Genomic DNA, 8,477 nt, shown 5'->3' on the forward strand with positions numbered 1-8,477 from the left:
TTTGTGCAATAACAAAGAGGTTGCGAATGGGATTTGCAGGCTGACCGAACGATGGAGATCGTGCGGCTCTCCGTGTGGCCACGCGTCCACGCCAGAAGCTCCGTTTGTGGTCAGCCAAGAGTAAAAAACTCCTCCCAGTCCTTTACCCTAAAAAAAAAAACTTCTCCCAAGTCCCAACCCCTACCTCTCGAATTTCCGTTTCCCCCTCCGATGGCACCTGAGATTTCAAATTCCCGCACTTCGCCATCCTCCATGGACGCCGACGAGATGGACGTCGACGAGGTCAACTCCCCCGCCTCCGCCTCCGGCTTCCTCTCCGAGCTCGCCGCCCTCCACCGCCGCTCGTCGTCCTCCTCCTCCTCCGCCACATCCCCGCCCTTGTCCCTCCCATCCCTCACCCTCCTCTCCTCCGCGGCCGTCTCCGCCTCCCTCTTCCCCCGCCTCGCCGCCGCCGGCATCCCCGCCTCCTCCCTCCTTGCGCCCCTCACCTCCTCCTTCTCCACCCACCCCGCCCCCGCTGCCACCGCCTACCTCCGCCTCCTGCAGTCCTGCTAGCCCCCCCCCCCCCCCCCCCCTTCCTCTCCCTCTTTTCCCCGTTGCCCTTCCTCTCCTTCCTCCTCGCCCTGCGCAAGACGGTTTCCTTGCCGCCATCCTTGGATCCAACTGCCACGCCGAGGCATTGCAGGATGTGATACGTGCGCTGTCCCCAGTGGTGCTCTCGGGTGCGAAATCGGCTGCACGGGCAGCTGCAGTGGAGTTCTTGGTTAGGAAGGTTGTGCCACTGGGTGGGGAGGAAGGGGTCAGGAAAGTGGTGGGGTACCTGCCGCGGTTGTTGGCGGCCAATGCCCCAGAGAAGTCGGAGGCGAGAGGGCTGGCGGTTGAGGCGATAGTCGAGGTGGTGCAGGCAATGGAGCCACACCAAAGGGAGGGCTTCACTGCTTATGTCGTGACGATGGCGAAGGGGAAGGCAAAGGGACGGCTGTTTGCTGTGGATATGGTGTCGGTGCTGCTGCCATCGGAAATGGATGAATCTAGTCTGGGGGAGGGCTCTGGGGAGCTCAAGTGTGTCCAGGTGTTGGTAGAGAGGTGTTCGGATGTCGTTGGAGGGGTTCGGGCTCAGGCCCTGACGAATGCAGCCGAAGCGCTTGACGTTTTGTCTGACAGAGGTGTGGAGGTCGATCGGTTGCAGGAGCTGATGACGACCGGGAACATGGATCTTGGAGAGCTGTTGACGCGACGGTGCGTTGCTCATAAGGCTGCTGTGAGGAAGGCTGCACTTGTGCTCATCACCAAGGCAATTGGTTTGATTGGCAGGCCTGTCGACGAGTCGCTACTTGGTGCAATTGGGGCTGCGTGCTCTGATCCGCTAGTCAGCATTCGCAAGGCGGCTCTTGCAGCCATCTCAGAGGTGTTCCGGAAATTCCCTGACGAGAGAGTGACGAAAGAGTGGCTTCAAGCTGTGCCATCGATGGTGATCGACAGCGAGACCAGTATCCAAGAGGAATGCGAGAACTTGTTTCTTGAACTGGTTCTGAACAGGGTCTGCCAATCTTCCAATCTGAACCTGGATGACGACTCAGTCAATTTGGAGGAGATTTTCCCGGAAGGGACACTGGATTTGCTGAAAAGCATATGCGATGGAGAGGTTGCTCCATGCGTAAAAAGGATATGTGCAAGCCTTGGGAAGAAGAAAAAGCTGAGACCACTGCTTGCTAGTTCTCTCCAGAATATCATAACAGTATCTGAATCCTTATGGTTGAGAAATTCTATGCCAATTAAGAAATGGACTGCACCGGCCGGGGCTTGGTGGCTTCTTTCTGAGGTCTCATCATTTGCACCTAAATGAGTTAACTGGAAGTTCCTCTCTCACCACTGGAAACTCCTTGATAATGTTGGCCAAGAAGGCACAGGCAAAACTTCTTCTGAAGGGGATCCAAATTCTGTGCTCTGGGCTTTGGATCGTGTTTCACTCCTGCAAACTATCTCAAATGTCTCCATGGAGCTACCTGTGGAGCCTGCAAGAGAACTGGCACGCAGCCTTCTCATGCGGATTGAGAATTTTGATATGAACCTGAGTGGCCAGTTTGTAATTAAGTTCTAAAAAAGCACCAAGATCCCAGTTAAATCCACTGAAATTCAGGCATAGATCTACTAGATACCATTACAATGTATGCTAGCTCTGTTGCTCACTCCATTGGGACTGGGAGTGTATGCCGAGAGTTCTTGTAAACTACTGCATTTGACAAAGCCTTGAATATAGGTAAACATGTTATAGTTATTTAACATACAGATCTGTCGACCCATGCAGTTATAGGTAAACACCTAAGTATACTAAAAGTATGCTCTGAATTTTCTGAAAGGGATATCCTTCCAACCTTACCTGTGGCAATTACCAGTCACAAAATGGCCCTGTAAAACTCACCTGTTGCAGGTTTGGACTTGAATAACAAGATTATCTAGTATCTGGGTGTTGCTTTGATTATTTTTAATGTATCTTGTATTCCTCTCGCCAAAGTTCTGCAAACAAATGTTCCTCATGAATTGGTCTTATCTTTTTCATGACAGATTTTGTGTTGTTGAGTAAATGCATATCATTGTTCTGTACCAACATCACTCTTAATAGAAGTAAGACTTATCCATATCTTGACGGTAATGTCTTACTAGTATCTACTTGCACATACAGGTCGATGCCCATGTGAAATCACTGAAAACTTTATGTAAACGGAAAGCAAGTATACAACCAAGGAAGGTGATAAACTAATAACGGACTGGGTCCAGCAACTTATAGATAAAGCAGTTGCTAGTCTTGACAGCTACATAAAAGGAACATCACAAGATTCCAAGGGTTGTAACTTCTTTACACCTCCGACTGGCAAACTTAAGGGAAGAAAAGGCGCATCCACATCAAAAGCGATGTCAGAAGCTGTTATTGCTGTCTTCACCGTTGGATCACTGAACCTAGCTGGCCCCGATGCAAGTGTGGAAGGCGTCATCCCTTTGCTGCACACATCTATAACCTCTGGAAACTCTGAGCCAAGGCCAAAAAACCTTGCTGGTGGAGACGTTTCTTTCAAAGAGCTAGCTCCATCTTTGTATATCCAGTCGTGGGACACAATGGCAAAACTATGCCTTGTAGATGACAAACTAGAAAAATGCTATATTCCACTTTTTGTTCAGGTGCGTAACCTCCAATCACTATAAACCTCATGATTTCTCTTAACATAAAAACACTGGATGTTGCTTGCGTAAATCAGGAGATTGAGCGCAGTGATTTGGCTACCCTTCGGAATAACATCATGATTGCCATGGCTGACTTTTATGTCCGCTATACCGCACTAGTTGACTGGTGAGCTTATATCTCTCAATGACCATATAACCACTGATACTCATAGAATTACCCTTCCGGAATTCTGCTACGGTGTTTCTTTCCAGCAGATATGCATGTTCCCATATATTAGGAGGTTGCGTGTACAGTCACATCCTGTACATCAGATATTATTACTGTTCACAGTTTGAGAATTTCAGAGATATCTATATTTACATAACGAAGCATGGTTCGGAGTACTATTATTTTCCTTTCCCTTTTTCTTGGGCTTGGCCATTTTCCAAGTTAAATAGTTCCAGTGAGTGATCCAATATGAGCTCAGTTAACTCGAGCTTTAGTTAGATGGTACTGGAACAGGAGCTGCAACTATTGCTGGCGATTGATATCAAATAATAATAATGTCTTCTATCATATACCAATAGCAGTTCTTTACATTCTATTTTCCTTTGTTTATTTTTGATCATCTTATCAGCTATACTGCACATGATTTTTTCTTCAAATAGTTAATTATTATATTTGCACTTGCAAGCTTTCACTAATTTTTGTTTTGTTTTTACAGTTATATGTCAAAAATAATAAAATCACTGTGTGATCCCTGTGAAGTAGTACGAAGACAAACATTTGTCCTACTCGTGAAGTTGCTGCAGGTGCTTATCATTCTTTCAGTCCATTTAAATGTTCAGGCGCTGGTTTATTTATTGAACCTATTCCTTTCATCAAGAGGGACTATGGAAAATGGAGAGGAGTGCTTTTCCTTCGGTTTCTGCCATCTTTAGTTGATGATTCAGAGAAGATAAGGCATTTGTCTGACTACCTCTTCGGGAGCATCTTAAAAGGTTTTTATACACTTGATATTCTATACCATTTTTGAAGTCACTGCCTAACATGAACATAAATGTTGTTGCAGCTAAAGCGCCACTTCTTGCATATAACAGTTTCATAGAAGCTATCTACGTCCTAAACAATTATACAGGGCATGGTGGATTTAGCGAGTCTCAAAGTTCACAAGGTTCTGACAGAGGATCAACCCTTTTTGCGATACGATAAATATATGGATGATGTTTGACTTTGCAGAAATCATGTTCACCTTTAGCTGACATTTATTTTGAGCAATTTTTGTTGCAGAGGAACTGACGAAAGATCAAGGTCAAAAAGAATGCACATATATGTGTCCTTGTTGAATCAGATGGCCCCAGAGCACCTTCTAGCTACATCAGCTAAGTTATGTGCCGAGATCTTAGCGGGTGTCTGTGATGGCTTGCTTAGTGTTGATGATGCAGCTGGAAGGGCTGTACTTCAGGTATGTACCTGTATATCGTCGCAAATAACATGGCAATGGATAGTTACTACATAATTTACTGTATTTAGTTGCTGCTTTTCGAAAAACAATTGTGATGACGTGGTTTTCTTTCCTATAGGATGCTCTGCAAATACTGGCTTGCAAAGAGATGCGCATCCATCCAAGCATCTGCACAGACAACTCTGAGATGGACGACGAAGGCGGAGACAGTGGGACTACCAGCGCCCTGAACGCAGCCAAAGGGAGGGTGGTGACCCAGGTGGCAAAGAAGAACCTGATCCAGATTGTGATCCCGATATTCATCCAGAACCTGATCCATGAGCTGGAATGACAAGTTCATTGGCAATGTTAAGCGACAAATCTTACTTGCCAACGAGCTTATCTTACGTTTGGACGTGGCGATGGAGACGAGGCCCCTTTCCACGGGCGAGCGGGGTTTGAGGAAGTTGCTCAAACGGAAGCTGTTGGGCTTGGCATCCCTGGAGCGCACCATAGCCAGGCAGAGATCGAGGATCACGTGGCTCAAGGAAGGTGACGCTTGTACGCGCTTTTTCCACCTTCACGCAAACCATCGGCGCCGAAAGAACTTCATTCCCCACCTGCGGGTCGACGGGGTCTTGGTAGCCGACCAAGATGACAAGGCCCGAGTTGTTGACGACTTCTATGAGCAGCTGTTGGGCTCTGTTCCTGAGCGTGGTTTCTCCCTCGACCTTGACTTCCTCGGTGTGCGGACACATGACTTGTCGGACCTGGAGGCGCCGTTCTCTGAGGAGGAGGTGTGGTCGGTGATCAAGTCTCAGGAGCCTGACAAAGCCCCTGGACCGGATGGCTTCACCGGTAGATTCTACACCGTGTGCTGGCATATCATCAAACATGATGTCTTGGAGGCCTTCGAGACCTTGTGGAGGGGGGATTCCCGCGGTCTCCAGATGGCAAATCAGGCTTTGATCTCCCTCCTCCCTAAGCATGCGGACGCGGTTGAGGTGCGGGACTTCCGACCCATTAGCCTCATCCATAGCGTGGCCAAGTTGGTGGCTAAGGTGCTCTCCTCCCGCCTGGCGCCGAAGATGCCACAGATTGTGGGCCCGCATCAGAGTGCCTTCATCAGGGGGCGTTGCCTTCATGATAACTTCCAGTTGGTGCAATGCACAGCTAAGCGTTTGCATGCCACCAAGACCCCGGCCGTTATGTTCAAGCTCGACATCACCAAGGCCTTTGACACGGTCGACTGGGCCTTTCTTCTCGAGATCCTTGCCAAGCTCGGTTTTGGCCCACGTTGGATTGCGATGGTTTGTGCTCTTCTTGGTACGGCATCCACGAGGGTGTTGGTCAATGGAGTGGCGGGTTGCCTGATCTCCAACAGGCGTGGGCTGAGGCAAGGGGACCCTCTCTCCCCTTTGCTCTTTGATACTGTCATGGACGTGCTACACCTCCTGTTTGAGAGGGCTGCGGCCGATGGGCTGCTTGCGCACCTGGCGAGTCGGGGTCTCCGGCATCGTACATCTATGTACGCGGATGACGTGGTCACCTTCCTCAAGCCGGATCGGCTGGATCTCCTCACTTGCGCGGCCATTGTGGAGGACTTTGGTGAGGCGTCTGGCCTACGCACCAACCTCGCCAAGTGTTCTCGTCCATCCCATCGAGTGTTCCCCTCGGCAGATCGACCTTGCTCATGACATCCTGCGTTGTGAGGTGGCGACATGGCCATGTAAGTACTTGGGGCTGCCCCCGGGACTCCGTAAACCCACCGCGGCCCGGCTGCAGCCCGTGGTGGACAAGTGCGGCCAACAGAGCTTCAGCCCCGGTGCGCCAAGCCGATGACGCGTGGGGGCGGACCATCTTGGTCCAGACGACCCTCTCAGCTATCCCGGTGCATTCTATGATGTCCCTTGACATCCCGCCTAAGACCTTGCAGGCGTTGACGAAGATCTGTCGAGGTTTCATGTGGAAGGCCAGGCTTGATGTGAGAGGTGGGCACTGCCTGGTGGCTTGGGAGCAGGTCGCATCCCCCAAGGCGCTGGGGGGCTGGGTCTCCCTAATCTGCGCCTCCTCAACCTTGCCCTGCGCTCCCGTTGGGCGTGGCTGCAAAGGATCGACTCGACCAAAGCCTGGGCGGAATTTAACCTGCAGATTCCGCGTTTGGCTAGAGCCCTCTTCGAGTCCGCTACAGTGGTCATCTTGGGCGATGGAGAGCGTGCGCTCTTCTGGAAGGATAGATGGCTCAATGGGGCGCGGGTCGCAGACCTCGCGCCAAACCTCCTAGCCTTGGTGGCAAGCCGCAAGGTCAGTACCCGCACAGTGAAGGAAGGCCTTGACGGTGAATGGTTGCGCGACTGTGGCCCAGACTTGGGGCATGCCGCGGTGGCAGAGTTCTTCCTCCTCTGGCATGTTGTGGGCGCAGCACGGCTGGTGCCTGAGCGCTCGGATGAGTTTGTGTGGCGTTGGTCTGTCGATGGGAAATTCTCGGTCAGCTCGGCCTATCGGGCCTTCTTTGCGGGCGGGGTTGGGGCGCCGACCGCCTCGCAGATCCGGCGCTCGCGTGCCCCTTACTCCCGCAAGTTCTTCGCGTGGCTCGTCTCAAGGAACGGATGTTGGACAGCCGATAGGCTGCAGCGGTCGTGGCCTTCCCGCCCCGGCCTCTTGCCCCCTTTGCAATCGGGAGCCGGAGACGATTCAGCACCCGCTTCGGGATGCGTCGTGGCTCGGGAAGTCCGGACCTGGGCTTTGAGCCGTTGGGGTAAGCTTGGTTGGCTACCTGCGGCCGACGAGGACCTGGTCTCCCGGTGGACCTCTAGACCTGGACAAGGGGCCTCGCAGCGAGACTTGTGGACTTCGTTGATCCTGGTTTTCTGGTCCATCTGGACACACAGGAATGATGTCGTCTTCAATTCGGCGACGCCGGCGGTCCTGGCGATCAAGACGAAGATCAGGGAGGAGTACGAAAGGTGGCGTCTAGCTGGGCTCTTTCGTAGTGATAGCTTTGGCTTCCCGGAGCCGGTGGAGTTGTGGTGGCAATTAGGAGAGTAGGCTTTGGGTCGGGGAGCTGCCACCCCATGTTGGCAGCATGAACTTGCCGCTTGCGGCGTCGCCGGGCTTCTTTGCCCCTTCTTCTATATATTAATACACCTTCCAGGGTGTATTCTCGAAAAAAATTCATCGAGCTGAAGCGGCTGCTGGAGAGCAAGAACAGCCCCCTCACTGGGTGCCTCATGGAGTGCCTGCGCGCCCTGCTCAAGGACTACAAGAACGAGATTGACGAGATACTTGTGGCAGACAAACAGCTCCAAAAGGAGCTCCTCTATGACATGCACAAGTTCGAGGCCGAAAAGGGGAAGTCATCCAAGGAAGCAGCAGAGGCTGGCCCCAGTGGGAGCTCCCCGGGTCCAGGGCAGGGCGATGTGGCCACGAAGGCTATGGTGCGGTCAGTCCTCAAGGAGATGAACCGTAACTTGCCGACACCACCGCTACACTCGATGAGCGTGCCCAAAGTGAAGTCAGTGCTTAGCAATGGAGGGCTCAGTGTCTCGCGCCATCCGACTGCTGTTCTGGAGTCAGTGAGGCGTCTTGAGCCGTTTGGATCAGATGATGAGAATTAACATATTGCTCACCTGATTTTGAGTCCAACTTGGGTTGGTTGTTCTGATGGTTGACTTTGGTAGTTGTTCATGATGGTGAGGGACTAATTTCACTAGCTCATTTTCTCAAGTGTATTCTAAAAAATGAGTGTTTTACTGATGGTGGATGCGTGACAGGGTTCTATGTCATTGGCAAGGTGTGCATGGCAGCAATTGGCTTTGAGAACGCCGGTCACCTTTTTAAGAATTGCAATGCTGCTCGCTGCGGTGAGCCAGG

At 51.4% G+C, this 8,477-nt stretch overlaps 1 pseudogene; it reads left to right on the forward strand.

Annotated features, from left to right (window-relative positions):
- The first annotated feature begins 252 nt into the window (after positions 1–252).
- Positions 253–8,221, forward strand: LOC124696542 (annotated as a pseudogene).
- The last annotated feature ends 256 nt before the right edge of the window (positions 8,222–8,477 follow it).

Source organism: Lolium rigidum, chromosome 3, assembly GCF_022539505.1.
Source record: "Lolium rigidum isolate FL_2022 chromosome 3, APGP_CSIRO_Lrig_0.1, whole genome shotgun sequence".
Classification (NCBI taxonomy): Eukaryota; Viridiplantae; Streptophyta; class Magnoliopsida; order Poales; family Poaceae; genus Lolium; species Lolium rigidum.